The following is a 27,579-nucleotide window of genomic DNA, read 5'->3' as shown; positions in this document are numbered from 1 at the left end:
GCGGGTATTAGCCATGCATGCAGATAAAGCATTAGTTCATATGAAAATGGAAACAAATAAGTCTTCAAAAGAAACTTAAAAAAAAGTTAAAAATCCACTTCCATTCTATAAGTATAATGTATGTTCCATATATGTGGCAAAACAGTGTTTAAATGGCTTTTTTTCTATTCTGCATAAATGCATGTACATGAAAACTTCAGTGACTGTAAATGAGAAATGCAAGCCTTTGGCTTATTGACTTCATATCTGTAAATATTTTGATAGTATGCTATTAATCACTATTGTAAGACTGGGTGGGTATTTTGTATTGAAGTAAAATGATCTAGATATTTATACTCCCATTTTTGAGACACATTCGTGCTAAAAATTATCCTGTGCTCCTATGTGATGTGTGAGCATTGACTTTCCTTTTTTAACATTTAATTTTTCCTTTACTTTGGAATTCCTGATGACACAGCAAGGTCTTTAAAATGATTATTAAAATTGGGGTCAAAATCACTGACCTGCCTTGTGGTAGGTCAGAATCGCTGACCTCCCCGCCCCCACACACACACCCGTAGCATGCCTTGAGAAGACACAGTTTCAGTGCAGAACTGCGGGAAGATGCTCAGTGGTTAAGAGCACTTCTTGGTCTCCCAAAGGACCCAAGCTCAGTTTCTAATATGCATGGCAGGAGGCTCACAGCCACCTTTGGCACCAGGCCCAGCAGATTTGATGCCTTCTTCTGGTCTCTGTGGGCAGCTGCTCAATATGGCATATATAGACAGACACTAATAAACAAAACTAAAGGTAAAACTGAACTTTGAAGAAAACAAGCTTTTCAGCTCATCCATCTAATATCATTGTGCTTTAGTTAAAGCTTATCATTTCATCAACAGTGTGATCTAATCTATTTCTTCTGTTTCTTTCTCCTTCTTCTCCTTCTTCTTCTTCTTCTTCTTCTTCTTCTTCTTCTTCTTCTTCTTCTTCTTCTTCTTCTTCTTCTTCTTCTTCTTCTTCAGTTTGTCAGCAATCAATCATTGAATTTCCTTGGGAGAGGAACGAGCTACAGCTCTCAAACTTCTGCCCCATACTGTAATTCCCTTGCATTTATTTTTTTAAACATATATGTGATGCTTTTGTTTGGAAATTTACTTCTGCTCTTGAGGGATCTCATTTGTGCTTAGGGGGCAGAGGAGTAGTGTACAAATCCCCCTGGGTGAGCACACACATACATGTGTATGTTCACATGCACGTGCATGCCAGAGACTGACCTGGGTATCTTCCTCAGTCACTGTCCACCTAAGGTTTCAAACTGAAGCAGGAGTTTTCTGCTTTGGCTAGGCTGGCTGTCGGGGACTCCCCAAGATCTGCTTTCCTCTGCCTCCCAGAATGCTGGGTTTGCAGTGTTTTGTGGGTTCTGGAGGTTGAAGTAAAAAATTCATCCTGTTAGAAACAGTCCTTGTTCCCTTCACTATGGGAAACCAATTGGTTACTGAGCTACCACAGGCTACATCTGAGCAGAGGTTCTAGGTTACATTCATACATGGTCCTTGGTTGCATGTCAGTCTCAGAAAAGACCCTGTGCCCAGATATATTTGGTCCTTGTGGAGCTCCTATCCTTTCCTCATCAGACTAACTCCCCTTCTTTCTTATGATTCCCTGTACTCTGCCAAAGGTTTGGTCATGAGTCTTTGCTTTGAAGACACTGCTAGTTAGAGTCTTTCAAATGTGCTCAGTAGACTCCTGTCATATGTTCAATGCGCATCAAATCTGTCTTTCTAAACGAGGATTGATAATCTTACCCCATGTCTGCTCTCTTGATTATCTTTTTTATTAGTGGACTTGGCAAAGGGCACGGTGGAGATGAGGGAGGGAGGGAGGGACTGGGAGGGAATGAGGGATCGGGACATGGCTGGGATACAGAGTTAAAATGTAACTTATAAGAAAAAAATAAAATTAAAAAAAAATAGAGAAAAAAAATTCATCCTTGCGTGGAAAGCACATGACTGAGCTGTCTTTGCAACCTAATCTTCCTTTTAATGGTCCCCTTATCTTTCTATTTGTGTGTATATGTGCATTTTCATGTTGATCTTAGAATACTTAGGATTGTCCATTTATCTCCTACACTGGACTTACTCCCTTTGTCCCTTGTTTTCATTATAACAGTATTTTCAAGATGAGTCAGGATTTGTAAATGGGCTTCACCTACTATCTTGAAAAAAAAGTCTGTTAATAACTCCTATATGTAAAAGTTATATCTGAGCCAAGAGAGTGAGCTTTCTTGGTTGATCCTAAAAAACAGCAATATACAGGTAATAACCTAACTTTATGTTTAGTGCCTTTTTGGAGCTACACTTAAGAATTCATAAATAAACGCTTAACCTCAATAGTGATCAGGGCAATGCAAATCAAAACAACCTGAGATTTCACCTTACACCCATCAGAATGGGTAAGATCAAAAACTCAAGTGACAATAGACGCTGGAGAGGCTGTGGGGAGAGGGGAACCCTCCTCCTTTGCTGGTGTGAATCTAAACTTGTACAACCACGTTGGAAAGCAATCTGGCACCTTCTCAGACAATTAGGAATAGTGCTTCCTCGAGATCCAGCTGTACCACTCCTAGACATATATCCAAAAGATGCTCAAGTATACAAGGACATTTGCTTAGCCATGTTTTTAGCAGCTTTATTCATAATAACCAAAACCTGGAAACAACCCAGATGCCCCTCAACTGAAGAATGGATACAGAAATTTTGGTACATTTATACAGTGGAATATTACTCAGCAATTAAAAGCAAGGAAATCATGAAATTAGCCAGCAAATGGTGGGATCTAGAAAAAATATCATCCTGATTGAGGTATCCCAGAAACAGAAATACACACACAGTATATACTCACTTATAAGTGGATATTAGACATATAATATAGGATAAACACACTAAATCTGTACACCTAAAGAAGCTGAGCAAAAAGGAGGACCCTGGGTAGGAGGATCAATCCTCAGAAAGACAAATGGGATGGACATTGGAAAAAAGAGAGAACAGGAAGCAGGATGGGAGCCTACCACAGAGGGCCCCTGAAAGACAATACCCAGTAGTGTATCAAAGCAGATGTTGAGACTCATAAAACTTTGGGCAGAGTGTAACTAATCTTAAGAAAGAAGGGGGAGATAGTAAGACCTGGAGAGGACAGGAGCTCCACAGAGAGAGCAACAGAACCAAAAACTCTGGACATAGAGGTCTTTTCTGAGACTGATACTCCAACCAAGGACCATTCATGGATATTACCTAGAACTGCTGCTCAGATGTCGCCCATGACAGCTCAGTATCCAAGTGGATTCCCTAGTAGGTTCACTAGTAAGGGGAACAGGGACTGTCTCTGACATGAACTCAGTTGCTGCTCTTTGATCACCTCCCCCTGAGTGGGGAGCAGCCTTGCCAGGCCACAGAGGAGGACAAAGCAACCAGTCCTGATCAGACCTTATAAGCTAGAGTCAGATGGAAGGGGAGGAGGACCTCTCCTATCAGTGATTTGGAGAGGGGCATGGGAGGAGATAAGGGAGAGAGGATGGGATGGGAAGGAAATGAAAGAGGGGGCTAGAGCTGGAATACAAAATGAACAAACTATAAAAAATATGTAAAAATAAAAATGTATTTAAAAAAGAATTCATAAATAGTTACTCATTGTTGTGATTATTATGTTATTCACAAAGACAAAAAAAATAGCATTTCAAAATTATAAAGTTAAGGGTAAAAATGGCAATGTAAAATACGTTATCCATAAGAACTATATTAAGACAAGTGAAGAGAGCTAGTGAGGTATTTGCTGCCATGAAGCTGATGAGCTAATTTAATCCCCTGAAAACACAAAGAAAGAGTAGTGAATCAACCACCTTGTGAGACCTTTGACCTCTGTCTGGGCACTATGGTAGACACAAGCCTTCCCAGAGTAAATGAATAAATAAGTATGTTAATTTAAAGCAAAAGAAACTAGATTTAAGCTTGTGATAGAAGTCTGTTTGGTCCTTGGTATGTAGTAGTTGTGGGTGTCATCTTTGCAAACATATAGGTTGAAAACCCAAATGCAAATAAGGGAATGAAGAAGTCCTCCCCTATCAGTGGACTTGGGGAGGGGCATGCATGCAGAGGGTGGAGGAAGGGAGGGATTGGGACAGGAGGAGGGAGAGAACCACGAGGGGGGATACAAAGCGAGCAAAGTGTAATTAATAAAGAAAAAAAATTAAAAAATAAAAAATTAAATTAAATTAAAAAAAAGAAAACAAGGGTTAACTGAAACTATATTATGCCAACTTAATATATTACACTAATGGACATGTTTACAAAGAATTTCATATTTTATTAATTCAATTTTAAAGTGATCAACTCAGGTTTTAGTAGAAAAACAACTAAGCCTTTTTGGTTTTGTTTTGTTTTTATTTTTTTGTTTGTTTTTTTGAAGAAAATAAAGAGTATCCAAAGACTTATCTCCAATATAAAACATTGTGCTTGCTTATATTGTAAAAGAGAAAGAAATAAAACTGGAGATGAAATGTTTTTGAGAATTTTGTAAAAGTTGCGTGAATTCTTACTAGTAGTTTAGGCATGATTTTTTTTTTTCCCAGAAAGCAAAATAAGCCCATGAGTTAATGGATTTAGAAAATGACATTGTGGGCTTCTTGCCTTCAGGACAAGACAAGGTGACTCTTGAGGCTGTGCTCGCAGCAGACATTTTCCTTCATAGTTGTAAATAAACATTGGTGAGCAGAGTGAGGACGCCATCTTATTACACGCTCTTGCATGCTGAAAGCAATGCATGAGTGACCACTGTTGAACGCTACATGCTCCTGAAGAGGAGAGATCTGGTTACTTATGCTACCACAGACTGGGTATAGAGCTGACAAGTTAGTACTGGTAAAGAGAGAGCTGAGGACTTAGAGAAAAGCTTTGTTGGATTATGGATGAGAAGAACAGCTGAGTTTTATCGCAGACACAATTTTTTTGTGAGAAATAGTGGAACATTCAGAGTTGCTTGAGTTTCTCTTCACTTGGTATGAAATCTGTGCAACTGAACAGTGCCTGGTCATGATACAGTCTGCCGTGGATAGAAGATACGGTCCCCATTTTCCAGCCAGGATAAGCACTGTTGTGATAACAGTGGCTTACATCAGATCTTACTTAACAAGTAAAGTCAAAGGTTACAAGAGCTGGAAAGATGGTTCAGCTGTTAAAAGCACTGGCTGCTCTTTCAGAAGAAAGAAATTCTGTTCCCAGCAACCATACTGGGCAGCTAACAAAAGGTGGCAACTCCAGCTCCAAGGAACTCAACAGTATCTCCTGGACTTGACAGGTACCCAACCTACACAGCTTTGTTCATATGTACACACATACACTCACACATGCAGACAGACATACACAAAAAATAAAGTAAATAAAATAAATAAAGTCAAGGAAAAAAAAAACCTTTGAAAATGATACAGGTTAATGCTTGTAGAACATGAAGTACCATGTATGCCAAACATTATTGTTTTTGTAAACATATTCTATACTAACTTCTTTGGAGAGAAAACCACTTTTGCATTCTTCTGTATGCATATTTACATGTTCATATAGGCAGCCTATTAAGGTATAACTGAGCTGTAAAGCATTGCATGTATTAAATACATAGGATTTGTGTTTGGACTTGTATGTGTACACACCAATAACCAGTTAAATAGAAATTTCTATGATCCTCAAAGGTTTGTGGTGTCTTGTGTGTGCATGAGAAGACTTACTATACAAATAAACTTTATTTAATAGAGTTTTTAAATAAATCTTATAGCATTCTTAGGTACAGATGCTGCATCATGTTGCATCGTGACAGAATTTATCCATCTGACCTAACCCTAACTCAAATTCTGTATTCACTAAACATTTTCTGTGAGTGCACACATATTTGTGTGTGAGAGTGAGTATGTGTATGTAAAACTCTAAGACTTTCTTCCTCTTTCCAGTTATGAAAACATGACAGCTTTCTTCCCAACTGTCCATGGGTCATCGCTCTTATCCTCAACCAAATAAAACTGCTAGTTATCAATTATATCTTTTGATTATTAAACAGGCCTAGATAAAAATATAAAGTCACATGCCTCATTATGGGCCTCCTTTTCCCATTGTTTTAAACTGTTACTGCAAGGAGAAGTACAACAGGGAAATGATCTAAAGCTCAGCTAATAAGGATTCTCCTGTACATATGCCCATAAAACACTTATCTGGCTTAAAAGCAGATGTAACAGAAATAAATTGAAAGAGTAAGTTTGAATTGAGTTTTCCCATCATCGCTGTCTGATTCATAGCCTGACAAGAGTAGGAAGTTGGATAAGTGTTTATTTGTGGTTCTCCACTGCTTCTTTCACTTTGACCCCAGAATCCTAATCGTTATGATGATGATAACATCAGACAAGGGTCACTACCATATACACAAATAAAATCCAGGGCAAGAAGACAGCCTAGTGGGCCACAGCCCACAACCTGACATTGAAGGGGGTACACAGGATCAGGAAGAGTCAAAATGTGGTGGCATCCAATACGTGCCACACAAAATTCTTATCTTCATGGAACAGTTGATTTGATTGAGCAGATAACACTTCTGAACAGGAAATACCAGGGGTGAGAAGTGGAGAAAAGAAAGAGAAGAGAAAGAAGAGAAAGAAATGAATTAGTTGTGTTGATTGTAGTGGAGAATGGGAGAGGTATAGTAAATAAAGGGAAGAGGGAATAAATAAGCTTTGGCACATCCAGGTATGGTTGGAGAAAGTCATACCCTATGAGTGGGTTTTTGAGATCTCTCTGGGGCAAAGCAGCTGCTTGTAGGTGATACATTTCCCTAATGCTTCTGGGAAATTGCAACTGTCCGTTTCCCTTAGGCCACAAGGCTTAGTGGTGTGTGAGATCAGCTATGTTCTCTTTTCACATCACTTAGCAGCTCTAAAATCCTAGCCAAACCTTGCAGCAGTGTGTGAATGTGTGTCCTTAGGCACACACATACACAAGCGTATTCTCTCTCTCTCTCTCAGTTTTTTTTCTCTAACTCTCTGCCTGCATGAATCATAGGCTGTATCATGGAGACCATGAAATTTGCATGATTTGTGAGTAGGTCTCATGTTTTGGCAAGGCCAGTAGCAGTTTAAACAAAGAGAGCAGCTGTCCTATTCCCAGATCATTGGCTCCGCTCTCCCAGCAGCCCTCCTTCCTGATCCCCTAGAGCCAACCCATCAACTTATTTGCTTCCCTTTAAAGCAACAGCATCAAAACACCCAACAGAAGTACTTCTCTTTCGCATACTCCTCTCATGCCCTTATCCTCCTGATAGACCACCCTAGAGTGTGAATTCACCTCTCAAATAAGAAGTCTTTATCAATACATGAAGTCATTAGATTTATACTACGTAGGGAGTAAAGTCTTTCTATGACACCTAATAAGATAGATGTCTCTTCTTTTTTCCGAGTGTGCTCCTGGGATGTTGGTCTGTCAGCAGCATTTATATTAATTCTCTCATTCTGGATTGAAAGCAACCATCACCATTTCCGTACAAGAAGGAATCACAGACTGAGTTTATCTTTCTTAAATACTAAAAGTAGGAAAACATTATTTTGGTTACTTTTCCTGTTACTATGTTAAATAACTGACAGAAGTATCTTTTTTCTCTCTTCAACCATCACCTCTGTCTATTCTATTTCCCCTGCAGATGTGAGATTTATGCATCCTCCCTTGGATCCTCCTTGTTACTTGTCTTCTTTGAGTCTCTTCCTTGTAGCGTGTTTATCCTGTACTATATGGCTAATATCTTCTTATAATTGAGTATATATCATGCATGTCTTCCAGAGTCTGGGTTGCCTCACTCAGGATGATATTTTCTAGTTTCAAACATTTGCCTACAAATTTCATGATTTCTTTCTTTTTAAAAGCTGAGTAGTATTCCATTGTGTAAATGAGCCACAGTTTCTTTATCCATTCTTTGATTGATGGACATCTAGGTTGTTTCCAGATTCTGGCTATTTTGAATGAAGCTGCTCTGAACATAGTTGAGCAAGTGTCTTTGTTGTATGGTAGAGTGCCTTTTGGGTATATAGCTAGTAGTGGTATAGCTGGGTCTTGAGGAAGAACTATTCTCAATTTTCTGAGAAAGCACCAGATTGATTTCCAAAGTGGTTGTACAAGTTTTCACTCCCACCATCAATGGAGGAGGATTCTTCTTTCTCCACATCCTCTCCAGCAGTCTGTTGTCATTTGAGATTTTGATCTTAGCCATTCTGACTGGTGTGAGATGGAATTTCAGAGTCATTTTGAATTGCGTTCCCCTGATGACTAAGCACATTGAGCATTCCTTTAAGTGCTTCTTGGCCATTCGAAATTCCTCTGTTTAGTTCTTTGCCCCTTTATAATTTGGTTATTCAAGGTAGGAACGGAGTGTGTGGGATATGGGGCAGAGAAATATGAGCGTGGGGATCAGACCTGAGGAAAGTGAGGGGATAGGGATGGAGATGACAGAAGGCCCATAGAGAGAAAAGAAACTGAGGGTGGGGGCATGTCTGTGCCAAGCTGGAGACCTATGTCAAGGTAGGAGGATATGAGGGGGACTCAAGCAGAGACTCTTATTAACAGAGGCCATAGAGACTGAAGAGGACACCTTTACCTAGACTAGTCTCCTAGCAGAGGGAGGGGAATACTACCCCACCCACAAATACTTCATTCCAAATTTATCCCGCCTACAAGATGTGCAGAGATAAAGATAGAGCAGAGATTGAGGGAATACCCAACCAATGCCTGGCCCAAACAAGACCTTCCCTATGGGAGAGTGCCAACCCCTGACACTATGAACAATACTCTGATAAGCTTGTAGACAGGAGCCTATCAGAGTTGTCCTCTGAAAGGTTCTGCCCAGCAGCACCTCAAAACAGATGTGACTGATGACCAGACATTGGGTGATGTATAAGGAGTCTAGTGAAAAATTGGGGAGAAAGAAAAAAGGACCTGGAGGTGACAGGAGCTATACAAGAAGACCAACAGATCCAACTAACCTGTACCCAGAGGCACTTGCGGAGACTGAAGCATCAATCGAGGACCGTGCATGGACTGGACCTAGATACACACCTCCCCCAAAGTACAAAATATTGCTGATGGGCAACTTAGGCATCATTTGTGTTCTCAAGTAGGAGGAGTGGGGACTGCATTGGACACAGACTCACTTGCCAGTATTTGACTGCTTCCCCCTGGCAGGACTGCTTTGCCAGGCCACAGGGCAAGAGGACACACTCAGTCCTGATTCGACTTAGTGAGCTGGGGTAAATAGGAAGTGGGGTTCTCCTTTTCTTAGGAATAAGGGAGGGGCAGAAGACAGGGAGTGCAGGACTGGAAGGTAAGGAGGGATGGGGCTACAACCAGGATGTAAAGTGAATTTAAAAATTAGTTAATTAATTAATTTAAAAAACCTAAAAGGCGGAGAATTTTTTTTTTTTTTGGCTTGTTGTTTAAGGCTATTTGGCAAATCATGGAGGAATATATAGCAGCTAAATTAGTGAAATCTGTGGAAGGTGGAGCAGGTAGAGTTTTGTTACATTGCTTTAGCATATAGGAATCAGAGAGCTGAGGCATAAGCAGAGATGAGTTCCAAACCTCTGAGGTTGGCCCTTAAAGAACTTCCTCTGACAGTCACACTTTCGGCAAAGGTTCTGCCACACCCCAGGTAACTCCACCAGCTAGCTGCAAATATCGCAGGACATGCCCCTGTGTGGACCACGGCGCACATAAAGCATAGGAAAATAAAGAACTTAAGGGGATTTCACACAGAGTGAAAAGTCTCACTCCCTGGACAGTGATTTCAGAGAAAGGAAACAAAATGAAGTAAACCTTGAGGCAACAACCTCAGTTTACCGTCTTGTGAGCGTTTTCAGGGAACAATGCAGCAGGAGGGTTCCAGGTGACTCAAACGGACTTTTGCAAGGATGGGGAAGATTAGGAATCCAAGGAGGTGTAGGCAACCTGGGTTTCCAAGGAAGAGCAAAGAAGAAGAGAGCTCCAAAGCAATTCGCAGCATTTCCATTCAGCAGTGACCTGAGGAAAGACATTAGATCACATGCCAGGAGACAGATGGAAGCCATACAAGGCTAGGGAAAAGTAAAACCACCGAAACAAAGAAAAAAAAAGATAATAAATTCAAAATCATGAATGCCTGCACTCTGCCCAAAGTTTGGCTATGAGTCTTGACATCTGCTTTAATACCCTGCTGGGTAGTTTTAAGAGTCTCTGTGTAGTAGGCTCCTGTCCTATTCCTGTTTTCTCCTTCTTCTGATATCTATCCCCTTTGCCTTTCTGGATGAGGATAGATCATCTTATCCTGGGTCCTCCTTCTTGCTTAGCTTCTAAAGAAGCTAAAGGTGTACAGATTTTAGTATAATTATCCCATATTGCATGTCTAATATCCACTTATAAGTGAGTATTTTCCATGTGTGTCTTTCTTCTTCTGGGTTACCTCACTCAGGATGATCTTTTCTAGTTCCCACCATTTGCCTGCAAATTTCATGATTTTCTTCTTTTTAATTGCTGAGTAGTATTCCATTGTGTAAATGTATCACAATTTCTATATCCATTTCTCAACTGAGGGACATATGGGGGAGATAGATCTGGAGGGAACAGGAGCTCCACAAGGAGAGCAACAGAACCAAAATATCTGGACCCAGGGGTCTTTTATGAGACTAATACTCCAACTAAAGACCATACATGGAGATAACCTAGAACCCCTAGAACACCTGCCCAGATGTAGCCCATGGCAGCTCAGTGTCCAAGTGGGTTCCCTAATAACGGGAATAGGGACTGTCTCTGACATGAACTCAGTGGCTGGCTCTTTGATCACCTCTCCTTGAAGGGGGAGCAGTCTTACCAGGCCAGGGAAGAAGACAATGTAGTCAGTCCTGATGAGACCTGATAGGCTAGGGTCAGAAGACCTCCCTATCAGTGGACTAGGGAAGGTGCATGGGAGGAGAAGAGGGAGGGCAGGTGGGGTTGAGAGGGGATGAGAGAAAGGGCTACAGCTGAGATACAAAGTGAATAAATTGTAATAAATAAAAAGATATTAAAAAAAACAAAATCATGAATGCTTATTTTTCAACAGTATAACTACATTCCCAGTGTTTAAGAAAGGTTAGGAAAGATTGGATGTGTTTAAAAATAATGCAAGTTGCAGAGGAAAACCCAAATCAAACTTCGAGAGATGAATATTACAAGTCGGTGTCGTGACTAGCCTGTAAATACTAGTTCTCCAAAGATCTGTATTTTCATTCTCAGAACCATGGATATATTTCCCTGGAATTTAAAAGAAGGTATACAGATGAAATAAGTTGGGATATAGGGTCATTTTTCTGGATTTTTGTATGTTAGTATGTTTACAGTGAAATCACAATTGCCATTAAAAATGACCAAAGAAGCAAAAAAAGAAAACACAAATATGAAGGAAGCACCTCTGGGATGTTACTATGTCTTTCAAGAAGAGAGGGAGAAAACATTCCGAGATGTAGGTGGTCCTTAAAAGATGGAAAAGAGAAGCAGATCAATTTTAAGCAATTCCTTATTTTTAGAATAATTTAAAAGCTATCTGGGTACTTGAAACAAAAATAATTACTATGAATGTGTGATACCAGACATCTGGGCATCACCATATGATACTAATTTCATAAACAGCAAAGGAAGAAATATCTATTTTCTGTACAAGGTTTTTACTCATCAAGTGATACAGTTTCCTTGAAGTAAAAGTGCAGGTAATGTAACATATATGCTGTAATTACAAAAAAAACAACTAATGAAAACAACAATGTTAAAGCTGATAAGTTAATTAGTAGGGTACAATAAGTCATGATTAGTTTATCTAAAAGAAAAAAAAACAAGATAGAGGGTACAGAGAAGGAAAGAAATGGGAGCAGAAGAAAGACGTAAATAAATGAGTAGAAGACAAATATAAATGCAATCAGGTTAATTCATTAGCATATTAGTAAGAAAGATGCTACAGAGTTCAAATCATTTTAAACAACTCTAATTTTCTTCAGTTTAAAGAGGTACCTTTTTTTCAATCATTCTTCACAGATAAAAACTTGCATTCTTCAAGAGGATTATATGTAATTTACTAATTTCTCAGATGAGCAAAATCTAATCTGAATAAAATATAGGGCTAGCCCTTCAAATCAATAAAAAAAATGAATTACTCTTAAGCAAATCAGCAATTTAAATGACGCTTTTAAAAATGTGTCAGTGGGGGATAGGAGCCTGAAGACACATTCTAGCATAACTCCTCTGAGAGGCTTCACCCAGCAGCTGATGGAAACAGATGCAGAGACCCATTAGAGACAAACATTAGACAGAGCTAGGGGAGTCCTCTGGAAGAGTTGGGGGATAGACCGAGGGAGCCAGAGGGGTCAAGGATTCCACAATAAGACCCCTTGAGAGTCAGGTAACCTGGGCCCAGGAGGGCTCACAGAGACTGAACCACCAACCAGGAAGCACGCATGGACTGCACGTAGGCCCCCTGTGCATACGCAGCAGATGCACAGCTTGGTCTTCATGTGGATCCCCCCAAACTGGAGGAGGGCCCTCTCCGACTCTGATGCCTCCCTTCCGATCCAGTCCCCCTAATTGGGCTGCCTCCTCAGGCCTCAGTGGAGAGGATGCACCAAGTTCTGGAGCAACTGAAAGTACTAGGGCAGATTGGTACTAGGGCGCATGCCATGCGCGACCTCCCCCTTCTCTGAGAAGGAGAGGGGAGAATTGGGGTAGGATGCGAGCGGGGGTTTGTGAGGCGAGGAGAGAGGGCTGCAATCAGGATAGAAAGGGAACAAAATAAATTTTAAAAAGATGTGCCTACTCTCAAGACCTCCTCAACACACGAGAGTCATCCTCATGAACCAACAGCACATATTTTAAAAGTAAATTAGGTAAGTAACTGCTGACCACAATTATCACAAAAATCTGGCCTTGTTGACACATGCCCTTGATGTCAAGGTTTGACATCAACCCTTGGAAGGCGGAGGGTGAATGGATAGTTCAAGGCCAGAACAGACTGCTTGAGACCCTGTCTCAAAAAACAAAGAAGCAGAACAAAACAAGAGCAACGACAAAATAAAAGTGGCATGTAAAACAATTCACAGGAAATCAAATACGGTTTGAGCTTAACGTGCAAAGCATTTTAGGCGTAAGTACGGAGTCATTACAAAACACTGCGATCTTTGCCTGTGATTCTCTGAATCTTCGAGAAATGAATGCTCTTTACCCCCACAGCGCTTTCCTTCCTTCCTCCCTTCTCTCTGTTCTTGTGGAATCTGATTCTGGAGTTTTGCCAAAGGCGCTTATGAAACCGATAAACATTTACTTTTAGTCACTGCCTAGGATGGTTCTGCGGTAGAAATCAAGAGCAGAGTTTGGACTCAGAGAAACAGACTTTTCCATTCATAAAGCTGAGCTTTCTCATTTGAAAACGAGCTTCTCGGGGCTGTATTCCTTTCATATTTTAAAAGTGCAATCTCAGAAAACCATTATTCACAATGTGCACGGACAAAGAAACAAATTCATGGCTGTTTCCAAAATGTGCTTTTTTGATAGAAAACCGACACTATTTTGCTTGACACAAACTAGTAAAGAAAAGTCAAGATGTTTTCATTTGCATTTGGTGTGTAGCATTTATAGAAGAAAACAGATATCTTAAATAAGTTTACTGTTAATTTAGCAGCAGATGCTGCATAAAGTTATGTGTACTGAATGATTGATACGACCTGTTTCTTATGGGTTTTTATTTTCATTGAAAAGTAGACCTAACAATTGAAATGACTCTGAGTTTGAACTGAAACAAATCAGATTAATAGTGATACTTTAGAAAATTAGTACATTTTAATATAGTTTACTATTCAAAGATTTAAGAAGTAAATTGCAAAATTTATTTCCATAAAAAGAAGTGAGTAAAAGAATACACAATGAAATACTCGATATACAGTGTATACTTTTGAGAAATGTGCTTGTGTATCGCAAGTGCAGTGAATCTACACAGAGTCGTAGAGCACTTGCATATCATGCTTGAGGCCCTGGGTTAAATCTCCAGCACCAGAAACAGTAACAGCAATGCTCACACACCAATAAACTTTCAAAACAAGAAAGGAAAAGGAAAACTTAGGGAACCAGTGGATGCACTAGTAGATCTGACAAATGCTGTAGTAAAAGGTTTGACAAATTTTCATTTTATATTTTTATTGAAAAACATTTTTGATATGATATGTTTTTATCAGTTTATCCTCCCCAAATCCTCCTAGATCCTCCGATCCAACTTCATATCCTTTCTCTCTCTCTCTCTCTCTCTCTTTAGAAAACAAACAGAATAATAAAAGCAAACAAATAAACCCTAATGAAAATAAAAAGAGAAACACAATGCCTCCTCCTCCCCACACACAAAATCCAAAACACAAAACTGGAAAAAAAAAAACACATAAAATTGGAAACCACGATATTCAAGCAAAAATGTCAATAATACGATAACAACAAACAACAAAAATTGTCCAGAAGAGCAATATATAAACATAGCACTGAGTTCATTTTGTGTTGGCCGGCTACTGCTGGGCAGGGCCCTGCCCTGAAGTGTGCTAAATATACCCATGAGCCTCCATTCAAGTCTCTTCTGACTTGAACCTCTACAGGTCCTGTGCATGCTACCACAGTCTCTGAGAGTTCCTGTGTGCTTCAGATCTGTTGTGTCTGAAAGACACTGATTACCTAGATTGACTAAAGTTGTTGATTAAACGTATTTAAGTTATTTAAGATCTCTGATTCTTACAGGAATTTATCATTTACTAATATCTGTAAAAGTGTGATTTCTCCAAAATAAACTTATAATTTATTACCAAAAAAAAGACAAAAGTGTTTGAATTAGGTTATCTTTTCCTCGGGGAATCTCTGTTAATAAGATAAAGGATACCTAACATTTAATGATGACTTCTTAAAAGAAAAGAATGTAAGAAAACAAGGTGATAAGTAGGAGGGTAAGTAGCAATAAAAGCAGAGAAAGAAAGGTGAATTCTATTTCTGACCACATCAGAAAGTAGTCACAGAAATGTTGAGATTTTTTTTTTTTTTTTTGTAACAAATAATAATAAAGTCGAAATCTGGCATTGTCCGACTATGGCTGTTAATTATTTCCTATGTTAAGAAAACTTCAATCCACATACCATAACAAGTTCTTAGAATGCCTGCTACCATCAGATGTGAGGGTCAGGGATTGTGTTTCATGTGACTGGCTCTCATATCATGCGTCCAGGCTCCAGATAGAAGGCCACATATGCTATCTATAGCCATTAATTGAGGAGTCGAACCAGCTTATTTTGTGTGTCAGATTTTCAAACCTGATTACTTAGCGTTTACAAATCCATATGTACTCAATTACAAGGCAGCTCTGAAATACTTTTCCCTAACTTCTTAAAATGGGTTAAAGAAAACTCATCTAAGAAACTTACTCTCTATTTGTGATTATTCTCCTCTTAGTCATGATGATTCCAATGATTCAATCCATATGGTACAGTCAGGAATAAAAATAATAATATGATATTTAAAAAAAAAATCTATTCCCAATTACAACTCTGACTTTGGCTCCGTTTGTTTATCTAACCTTAAACCCACTAAGCTTTCCTGCAGCATAAAGGCTTGCCTAAGTGGCACCACATTATATCACTTTAATGAGCTCTGCTTCTCTGTCTGTCCTGTTCTCTCTCCTGTCTTTCTAGAATTTTCTCAGGACCGTTTGGGAAGCAGTTTCATGATGTGCTCCAGGCTCTCATTCTCTGAACTGGCAATGAGCACACAAGGAAACAAGTGCTCAGTGTCAGAGAAAGGGTCTTCACATTTTGAGAAAGAAGCTGGAATAATGGACACTGAGACGACTCATCCTCTCAGTGGAAAGGGTATACCTAGTAAATTTTTTTATATGGTACAGGAGAGCAAAGCAGTAAAATGAAACTATTAAAGTAATGAATGTTGTTAATATGGGTGGGTGGTAGGAGAAGCCAAACATGAATAATCCTGGTTTTTGTCCCTGGGGATCAAGCAAAAAAGAATGGAAGATGTTCTCTTCTGAAAAGTGTGCAATGGGAAAACTCTGATGCTTGTTTGGATAACTGTTGTGTCCATGACACTGGAGATAAAGATGTCAATAAGAAGGGATTTGTGGAAATCACTCTACAAGGCATTGCACAGAGCAGAATCTTCCCAATCTCTTGGCAGAGCTTCTGAGTTGCCCCTTGTTCCCTGAGAAAAACCTGAGAGAGCAAAGAGTTCTTAAAATGTATTCCTTTCACTGTTCATTCTTAAAATAACAAATTATTTTTCTAGACTAGCTAATTTCATGTCTAATCCATTCTTTAAAACAATTAAGATCTATACAAAATATGTTCAGTAAAATATCCTTGAACATGGTTGACTATATAATGATATTCCTGAACAAAAACAAAACAAAACAAAACAAATGAGATATTTTCAATGTGTATTATTATAAACACTCAGTTCATCTGGAGTAAGGAATTGTCACTTTTAATTTCTTTGAAAAACACATATAAACCTGCAGGATTATTTTTGAAGTTGGATTATTTTAATTCTTCATATTTAAAAGATTTTTTTTAAATGCCAAGGAATCACAAAAACACGGCAGTTATTAAATTGCCTCCTAAGTCTGCTTCTTTGCACGCAGGTGTACTTACCTGAGTATTCTGGACACCCAAGTGCTTAGCCTGTAAAGAGTCACTAAAATCCACGGGTGGGCAAGAGTTGGCGGTACCCTGAGAGCCAGCAAGGTTATCTTCTAACCAGGACTGTAGGAGTGCACGGCAAACAATAGACTTTACAATAGCAGTACACTTAAATAATTGTTTTGCAGCCTACTCTTTTTAATTTCTGTGCCTACAGCATTATGTGGATAAGCCATGAATTACTTATTTACTCATCTGTTGATGAACATCTTGATGGTTCCTAGCAATTAGTGTGATATAGGGCAACAGAGACAAGTGCACTTTGCGGGCACAATTGTTCTCGCAAATTATCCCGGTAGGGGAAAAATCTTGTTCAGAAGACTTATGTGGACTTAATGGGTCTAGTCTGCTAGATTCTAATTATATTTAATATAAATATTGAGAAAATTAGACTAAAATTAGGAAGCGTGTGGTAAACAAAGACTGTGCTTTACAGATAATTGTATTCTATTCAGAATTGCAAGGACACATCATTTCCCAGTGCTCCATAAAAAGTTAACATTGTAAGCTATGCTTTGGTATTATTTTCTTCTTCCCTGTTACATTTTATACAGTTGAAATCACCACACTTCTTACCATAGATGTGTCCCATAAAACTGTGAGTTAGGAGTGCATGTGTGTGTATTTGTGCCTTTGCAGAAGTATACGCGTGTGTGCTGTGTTAAACACTGTTGTTCTATAATGACATCTCGGGGAACTGTGAAGTGAAAGTCATACTCCTGAACATTGATCAGTCTAAACTTTCATGGTATGCCATGTTGGTTCTTATTGCACTCTTTTACTTAACGGGATTGCTTCGTTTATGATGAAAATAAATAAATAAAAGAACAGAGACCCAAGTCTTACCTATCACCTTCTGCTCTCTCTCTACCTACATGTTCTCTACATTCTCCTGTTCTTCACTGTCTCTAATCTTCATCTTCATCATAATCTTCATCTTCTGACACTGTTTTTTTTTCTTGTGTGCTTTTAATTTGGGATTGAACCTGGGGCCCTCATGTATGCTAAACAAGAACTTTACCACTGAGTATTGTTTTTTGTTTTGTTTTCCATTTTACACAGGCTTTCATTAAATTGCTCAGGCCAATCTTGAATGCACTTTGGAGCCCAGACAGGCCTTGGGGATGTGATGCTCCTATCTCAGTCTGACATGTGTCTGGTGAGTTGTCCAAACTCACGTAAACAGTCCCCTATCTATGTCTTAGCCACTCAGCAATCCTGATGAAGTGGTTCACAAAATGAGAGGGGGAAGGATATGTTGGTTAGAATAGGACTAGTTAGAGATGGAGGAGGGCAAGAGAAGATCAAAAGACATGGTATAAAATTGTAAACAAAAAATAAAGGTTAAAAAAAACATTGTCTTTGGAATAGATGATCAACTAAGTTTTCTTCAAGATAAAAAGAATGTTTCTATAGAAGAGAGCCATGCCCAGAGGATGCGTCTCAACTTAGTACTTTGTATAATTGAAGAGAGGCTTTCTCTGCTCTTCACTCCCATTCCCCTAATTTGTTATTCAAGATCCAGTATCTTGTTGATATGTGGGTTTGAGGTAATGTTCCCTGGGCCTCACAGCAGAATCATATTACCACTGCACAGATAAAGATCACTCCAAGCCTGTGTGTCAGCTTCTAGAGCCCTGTTATCTTTTTAACTGAGGAAAGGTGTATTTAGACCCACATCAATACAGCAAATGAGCAAAAATTCATAACACTAGGAAGTTGGCAAACCTAGTAAAACAGATTATAATTTCACTAAAATTTTCCTACACTTGAATAAAAATTTAAAATAATGACATGGAAGAAATTGACTTAAGAGAAAGCATTATGGATTTGTAGAATTTCACTTAGTTTTCGGAAGACTTAAGACTTTGACTTTCACCCTTATAAACAACTTCTGGCATACAGTAAACCATCTGCCTTCTTACTGCCTTCAAATTTTTACTTTCTGTTTGGAGAACTCTATGAAGACCTAAACATTAAATAAAGTTTGAAATTTCCAAGTAACAAAATTAAAGTAATATGGTAAATTTACCATAAACATGCAATAAATACAGCTTCCAATCTGTCACCATTGTTTGTCAGGACGACTGAAGCCGGCTTGAAAAACAAACTGCAATCCTTTATATGTTCATAATAACTTAGATACATCATGCCACAGAGCACCTAGTGTATATAATCTCATTTACAGAGGAGATTTGGTGACTGAGCTAGCAAGTGTACACTTTACTTTGAATCAAACTTAACTTTAAAGTGTAACAAAAAGAGCTTTAAACAATCATAATTTTAAAAAGTACATTGGTATTGCTTGGTAGCACAAAGACACAGAGGGGATATTTTGTGGAGGCATGAACTGATTTACATGATTCATATTACTGGCTAGTTTCTAGGTGGGTGTCCAGAACTATCTTTAGTGAGAAACAGGGGTTAGTACCATTGGGCTCATCTCAAGTATCTGTTGTACCACAGTTTGTTAAAAGAGTTTAATAACATGGGTTTTTTTTTTCCATAATACTTGAGCTTCTTGAAGTGGAGACCATAATCATGTAGCTATTTCAGTCATTCAGTAACATGTAGCAGATTCTCATCTACCATTGAATGGATGAATAGATATGAGCTACAGAATGGTCTATGGTCTACTTAATGCTTTCATTCTGAATTTTAGATGACACCAGATTTTTATTTAGGGAAAGATTATTTTAGATGTTGTTCACTCCCCGGTTTTAGAGCTAGACATATCAAAATATTATGTGAAAGGCTATTCTGAGGGTAAATATTTTTTGTGCAAGTTAGAAAGGAAATAAATATCTTCTAGAAAGATTGTTTTATCAAGATTTAAAAGCAAACTTGTAGGACAAAGTGCCTAGATATAATTTGATAAGCTTTTGCAGGCATACCAAATGCTGGAGGCTTGACCTAACTATGAATATTGTGTGCCCACATTGAACCATTAAGTTTCCCATGGTTTTAGCTTCATTAATGAGAGGGGATGGAGTCATTGCACAACACTGTGAACAAAAGGGCTATGTGTAGATGCATATGCAATAAAATACAAGTAACCACTACAAACATTTATAATTTTATTTCATTCTAACTCCATGCATGTTATTCTGCTCATCCTCTGTTAAATAGGGCCCATATTCCCATGCTAAAAATCTCCAGCTTCGAAGTGGTATAGCTGGATCTTGAGGTAGCACAATTCCTAATTTTCTGAGAAAGCACCAGATTGATTTCCAAAGTGGTTGTACAAATTTGCACTTCCACCAGCAATGGAGGAGGGTTCTTCTTTCTTCACATTCTCTCCAGCATGTGTTGTCACTTGAGTTTTGATCTTAGCCATTCAGATGGCTGTGAGGTAAAATCACATGGTTGTTTTGATTTGCATCTTCCTGATGACTAAAGCTGTTGAGCATTTATTTAAGTGTTTCTCTGCCGTTCAATATGACTCTATTGAGAATTCTTGGTTTAACTCTACACAACAAGGACATTCGCTCAACCATGTTCGTAGCAGCTCAGTTTGTAATAGCCAGAAGCTGGAAACAACCCAGAGGCCCCTCAATGGAGGACTGAATACAAAAATTGATAACTTTATACAACGGAATACTACTCAGTTATTAAAAACAAGAAAATCATGAAATTTGCAGGCAAATGGTGGGAACTAGAAAAGATCATCGTGAGTAAGGTAACCCAGAAGCAGAAAGACACACATGGTATATCTTCACTCACAAGTGGATATTAGCCACATAATGTAGGATAAACATACTAAAATATGTACTCCTAAAGAAGTTAAACAACAAGGAAGACCCTATGGAAGATGCTCAATCCTCATTCAGCAGGGCAAACGTGACAGACATCAGAAGCAGAAGACAGGGAAAAGGACAATAGCCTACCACAGATGGCCTCTGACTAAACTGATCAAGGTACTGAAGCAGAGATATTGAACCAGAGGCTGAGACTCAGCCAAAGTTTGGGCAGAGTGCAGGAAATCTTATGAAAGAAGGGGGAGATAGAAAGACTTGGAGGGGGACAGGAGCTCCAAAAGGATACCAACAGAGCCATAAAAACTAAGCCCTGGAGGTTCCGAAGAGAATGATACCCCAACCATGGACAATGCATGGAGAGGACCTAAAACACTGGCTCAGAAGTAGCCCATAGACTCAGTCTCCAAGTGGGGTCCCTAGTAAGAGGAATAGGAGCTTTCTCTGGCATGAACTCAGTAGCTGGCTCTCTGATCATCTCCCCCTGGGGGGTGCAGCCTTGCTAGGCCACAGTGGAAGACAATGCAGTCAGTCCTGATGAGACCTGACAGGCTAGGGTCAGACAGAAGGAGAAGAGGACCTCCCTATCAGTGGACTAGGGGAGGGGCATAGGGGGAGAAGAGGAAGGGAAGGTGGGAATGGGAGGAGATGAGGGAGGGGCCACAGCCAGGATACAAATTGAATATTTTGTAATAAATGATAATAACAAAAAAGAAAAAAATTAAAAAATAAATGGACAAAAAGAAAAACCCACTCCAGCTTCAATGCACTTCAATTTGCAAATCGATAGTGTCTTCCATTTTGTATTTACCTTTTAAAATCTAATATTCTCACATGAATAAGGTCTGTTTATTATCTGTTACTTATTTTAATTTTTTTTTTACTACTGTGGTGTGTGTGTGTGTGTGTGTGCATGTGTGTGTTGCTTGTGTGTGAGTACAGGCCCACACATACCACTGTGTACATGTGGAGGTTGGAGGGCAACACTCAGGAGTTAATTTTCTCTTTGCACAGTGGGTTTGTGGTTTGAATTCAGGTGGTCATACTTGTGGAATAAGTGATTTCCTGTATGTTTCTTTGTTTTGTTTTTAAGTTGCTTAGACATCTTACCAGCCCCTTTCTTCTTTTAAAACAAGAATGAGAGGCCATTTCTTTGCTCCTTGTCATAATAGAAGGGAGCTTATTTCCTTCCAAGTGGTCAAACTATTCCATGAGTTCCTCGGGTGCGTCAGTGTTCACTATTCCATTGTTGTCCCGAACCAACCCTGCAGTGTGCTTTCTGCACACTAAGCTTTACTGAATCACCTCATTGCTTCCTAGAGTAGAATGCTTCATATTTGAGATCAATGTGAAAAACGTGGTCTAAATACGTTATTTTAAACTTCTATGGAATAAAGAGACCTATATCTTAAGATTGCAGAACGATAAAAAAAAATTGAGACTAAATAATACAAAAATTAGAATCTCAGAATACAAATATGTAGTTGATTCTGGAAATCAAGGCTAGAAGCACCCACTTAGGAAGATGACAAGTTCATCTTTATCCACCAGAACAGGATTATTTCACATGTATGGAAACTAATAAGGATGCCCAGATAAGGGTAATGGAAAATAAACAATTTCTGCTAGTGTTCTGCTCTCTCTCTCTCACTCATGCTTACACAGAAGTCTTACCACACTGGCATGTATCCAGATTTGAGAATTCTTTGATTAATAGACATTTGATTATTAAACATGCGATGCACAAAGGACATGTGTGACCAGAAACTTGATATTTGGGGAATAATGTAGTTTCCCAAAGGCAAAACTTTCTCCTTATTTCTGTATTTAGTTCCTGACTTCTGCTGAGAATTTTAATCTTCTCATTATATCTCATTCTCTATACTGCTTCATTCATTTACACAGCTCTGTGGTAGTTAAAATTTTCTCTGTATTATGATTCATATTTATAACTAAATATATTAAAAATCATTAACTATAAATACATAGTACTTTTTATTATGTTGAACTATGTCAAATACTAATATAGATTTAATTTCTTAGAGGGAAAGGAGATTTTAAGATAGTGATCAAGAAAAGTCAACAGCTTAAAGAAGATTTTCCAGAAAGCTCAGACATAGCTAGCCAACTCAGAAGGGTTGCAGAAGAAATGCTAGCTATGCACCAATGTCCAAATATGTTCGTACAGAGATGCAAAAATAAATGCTGTTAATAAACATACTTATCTTGTGCCATCAGAAGCAAGATTAATGTCTTCCCATAGAAAATATTATAAAACCCCATAACCTAATTAAACAATACTCCAGTAAATCATGTTTTTTTTTAATACTGATATGCTAGATAGGCTGAGACAATATTTATCGTTGTTTAAAAAGCAGAAAGTTGGTAATTGGTCTTACAATTGGTTATTAGTTCTTAAGACACAATAATAAAACAATTGTCATTTTTCTAAAATTATGGCAATATTTCAGATATCTAAACCTGATATTACACAAATAATAAATGTTTATTTTAATGTGACACAAGAATAAACAGGAAGTGAGCTTATTGTAGAAAAATAGACTAAAAAAGTAAATGAGAAACTAAGATATTTCATTTCTAAAACTTTGTGAAATTTGACATCACTTATCTTTTTTTATTTTTTTAATATTAGTTACAGACATCACTTATCTCCACTTATGTTTGAACAGTTTACCTTGAACCATCTAAAAATATTGCTACTTTGGGTTTAGTTAGAAATGATTTACATATGAAAATGTCTTTGTCCATTCATATCATAGTGTAATCCATTGCACAAAAAAAATCTTAGTCATTTAATTATTTAAGAGAATTGAACATTAAATACCTAATAGTACTATTTATTATAGAATATTAGTTTATCCTATTGAACTGAAGCATCAATTTTTTGAAAAAATTATAATTTCAATTTGAAAAATAATACTTGAGTATTTTCCCTTATGCCTTTGGTCTAATACAACTTAGGATCTTGGATTAAATGTGTTATCCTCATGTGATTATAAGAAAAGAGAAATGAAAGTTATTTACAAGGAAGTTGGCCAGAGACCCTAACAAATGCTTTGCTGGAGATAACTTTAAGTTATGAGAACTGAATGAGCTATATAAATGTTCCCAGCATATAAGATTAACATCCTCTGGAGAAGTGCATGCTGTATACCCTAATTTGCTATTTACCTTCTTCATAATCCATAGATAACAGTTCACTAGACTTAATAATGCCACTATCTTTAATTACGAAAGACAAAGAATAGAAAACTGGGCATTTGCATTAATAATGGGAAACAGAGAAGAGAGAACTCTTCAGATCATACAGAGGCCATGAATTGTCACCTCAGTTGATCAGAATCTGCTGTTTACAGAGTAATTTCTGAACATCTGGAAAGTATAGATAGGAGCCGGGAAAACTGCTGCACTCCTTGAAGAGTGAGGAAGTGGTTTGGAATGAGGTCACTACTTAGCATCTTTCCCATATGACCCTTGGAAGCCATGAGGGTATGAGCAAAACCACCATAGTAGTCAAAAGTCACAGAATGTAAACTTGTACAACCACTCTGGGAATCAATCTGGCGCTTTCTTTTTTTTAGACAACTAGATCCAGCCATACCACTCCTAGGCATATATCCAAAAGAGGCTCAAGTACACAAAAAGGACATTTGTTCAACCATGTTTGTAGCAGCTTTATTTGTAATAGCCAGAAGCTGGAAACAGCCCAGATGCCCCTCAACTGAAGAATGGATGCAGAAATTGTGGTACATCTATACAATGGAGTATTACTCAGCAATGAAAAGTAAGGAAATCATGAAATTTGCAGGTAAATGGTGGGACCTGGAAAGGATCATCCTGAGTGAGTTGTCCCAGAAGCAAAAAGACACACATGGTATATACTCACTCATATAAACATACAACATAGGTTAAACCAGCTAAAATCTGTACATCTAAACAAACTAAGCAAAAGAGAGGACCCTAACTAAAATATTCAATCCCCATCCTGAAAGGCAAAGAGGATGGATATCAGAAGAAGAAGAAAACAGGAAACAATCTAGGAACCTGCCACAGAGGGCCTCTGAAAGCCTCTGCCCTACAGACTATCAAAGCAGATGCTGAGCCTGATGGCCAACCGTCGGGCAGAATGAATGGAATTTTATGTAAGAAGTGGGAAATAGCAAGAGCTGGAGAGGACGGGAACTCCACAAGGAGAGCAACAGAACAAGAAAATTTGAACACAGGGAACTTCCCAGAGACTCATACTCCAACCAAGGACTATTCATGGAGATAACCTAGAACCCCTGCACAGATGTAGCCCATGGCAGTTCAGTGTCCAAGTGGGTTACATAGTAATGGGAAGAGGGACTGCCTCTGACATAATCTGATTGGCCTGCTCTTTGATCACCTCCCCCTGAGTGGGGAGCAGCCTTACCAGGCCACAGAAGATGACAATGCAGCCACTTCTGATGAGAATGGATAGACTAAGATCAGAAAGAAGGAGAGGAGGACCTCCCCTATCATTGGACTTGGGGAGGGGCATGCCTGAAGAAGGAGGAGGGAAGGTGCTACTGGGAGTGGAGGAGGGAGGGGCTTATGGAGGGATACAAAATGAATAAAGTGTAATTAATAAAAGTTAAATAAAAAATTTTAAAAAATGATGCTATTGAACTTAGTTCCATGCACCTTGAAGCTTGACAGTGGGAAGAAATCCATTTAAATCTTTGGTTTGTCTCATTTCTTTATTGTGCAAAGTGCATCTGTGCTCTTCCAGCATTTACCTAACAATTACCTTTGCTATAATTGAAGTTCCTAGGGCGTTTCAGGCTATAATTCCTACCTGTTGGAGAAACTCTTGGCCTCATGGAATATTTCTTTATTTATCTATTTATTTATCTATCTATCTATCTATTTATTTATTTATTTTTTAGGTATTATGGAATGTAAGACTAGTAACCTTTGTGATGTTACATAAGGTGAGCAAAAAAGTTAACTTAAATTTCAAAGTAATGGATATATGCCTAGGAGTGGTATAGCTGGGTTCTTGAGAAAGCACTACTCCTAATTGTCTGAGGAAGCACCAGATTGATTTCCCAAGTGGTTGTACCAGTTTACATTCCCACCAGCAATGGAGGAGAGTTCCTCTTTCTCCACAACCTCTCCAGCATGTGTTGTCATTTGAGTTTTTGATTTTAGCCATTTGACGGGTGTAAGGTAAAATCTCAGGGTCATTTCGATTTGCATCTCTGATGGCTAAAGATGTTGAGCATTTCTTTAAGTGTTTCTCTGCCATTCTATATTCCTCTACAGAGAATTCTCTGTGTAGCTCCGTACCCCACATTTTAATTGTATTACTTGATTTATTGCTTTTTAACTTCTTTAGTTCTTTATATATTCTGGATATTAGCCCTCTGTTGGATATAAGGTTGGTGAAGATCCTTTCCCAGTCTGTAGGCTGTTGTTTTTTTCTGACAACAGTCTTTTGCTTTACAGAAGCTTTTCAAGTACACAAGGACAGTTGCTCAACCATGTTTGTAGCAGCTTTATTTGTAATAGCCAGAACCTGGAAAAAACCCAGATGTCCATCAATGGAGGAATGGATACAGAAATTGTGGTATTTTTACACAATGGAATACTACTCAGCAATTAAAAACGAGGAAATCATGAAATTTGCAGGCAAATGGTGGGATCTAGAAAAGTTCATTCTGAGTGAGCTATCCCAGAAGGAGAAAGACACACATGGTATATACTCACTTATATAGACCTATAAGATATTATAAACATAATGAAATCTATACACCTAAAGAAGATAAAAAAGACAGAAAACCCAGCATAAGATGATCAGTCCTCACTTAGAAAGACAAATGGGATGGGCATTAGACATAGGAGAAAACAAGTAACAGGACAGGAGCCTACTACAGAGGGCCTCTGAAAGACTCTACCTAGCAGTGTATCAAAGCAGAATCTAAGACTCAGAACCAAACCTTGAGCAGAGCGCAGGAAATCATATGAAAGAAGGGGGAGTTAGTATGATGTGCAGTAGATAGGAGCTCCACAAGGACAAAATTTATCTGGGCACAGGGGTCTTATATGAGACTATTTCTCCAACCAAGGACCATGTATGGCTATAACCTATAACCTCTGCTCAGATGTAGCCCGTGGTAGCTCAGTAACCAAGTGGGTTACCCTAGTAAGGGGAACATTGACTATTTCTGACAGGAACTCAATGGCAGGCTCTTTGATCTCCCCACCCCCTCCAAGGGAGGAGCAGTCCTACTAGGTCACAGAGGAGGACATTGCAGCCAGTCCTGAAGATACCTGATAAACAGGGTCAGATGAAAGGAGAGGAGGTCCTCCCTATCAGAGGACTTGGAAAGGGGCAGGGAGGAGATGGAGGAGGAGAGTGGGGTTGGGAAGGAATGAGGGAGCGGGATACAGCTGGGATACAGAGTTAATAAAACATAACTAATAATAAAAATAAAAAATTCAAATAAATATCAAAGTGTTCAATGGCTGCAGAGAAGCAATGCTTTTTTCAGTATGCATCATTCTTTTTTTAATTTTAAATTTTTCACAATTCATCCATTATATATACTCATTGAAACCCTCTCCCTCATTTCCTCCTGGTGACACCCTCCCTCCCTCTTCCCCACTATCCCCTTCTCCTATTCCACTGAAAGGGGGAGTTCTCCTCCTTTGCCATCTGCCCATAGCTTGTCAAGTCTCATCAGAATTTCCTGGATCTTCTTCCTCTCTGTCCTGTTAAGGGTGCATCACCAGGGACAAGTGATGAAAAATCAGGCAAATGAGTTAGTTCATGACAAAGTCAGTCCCTGCTCCCCTTACTGGGGAACCCACAGCGATACAGAGCAGGGTGTGTAGATCCTCTCCACATACAGTCCTTGCTTAGTGCATCAATCTCTGCAGAACCTCCTGAGCTCAGACTTTTTAGCTTTATTGGTTTCCTTGTGGGGCTCCTGTCCCCTCCATGTTCTTCTACCCCCATCTCCCTCTTCTTCCATAAGACTGCCTGTGCTCTACCCA

The sequence above is a fragment of the Psammomys obesus genome, unplaced genomic scaffold (genome assembly GCF_907164565.1).
Source record: "Psammomys obesus unplaced genomic scaffold, mPsaObe1.curated_primary_1811, whole genome shotgun sequence".
Lineage (NCBI taxonomy): Eukaryota > Metazoa > Chordata > Mammalia > Rodentia > Muridae > Psammomys > Psammomys obesus.
The sequence above is the reverse complement of the archived record's forward strand: the minus strand, read 5'-3'. Positions refer to the sequence as shown.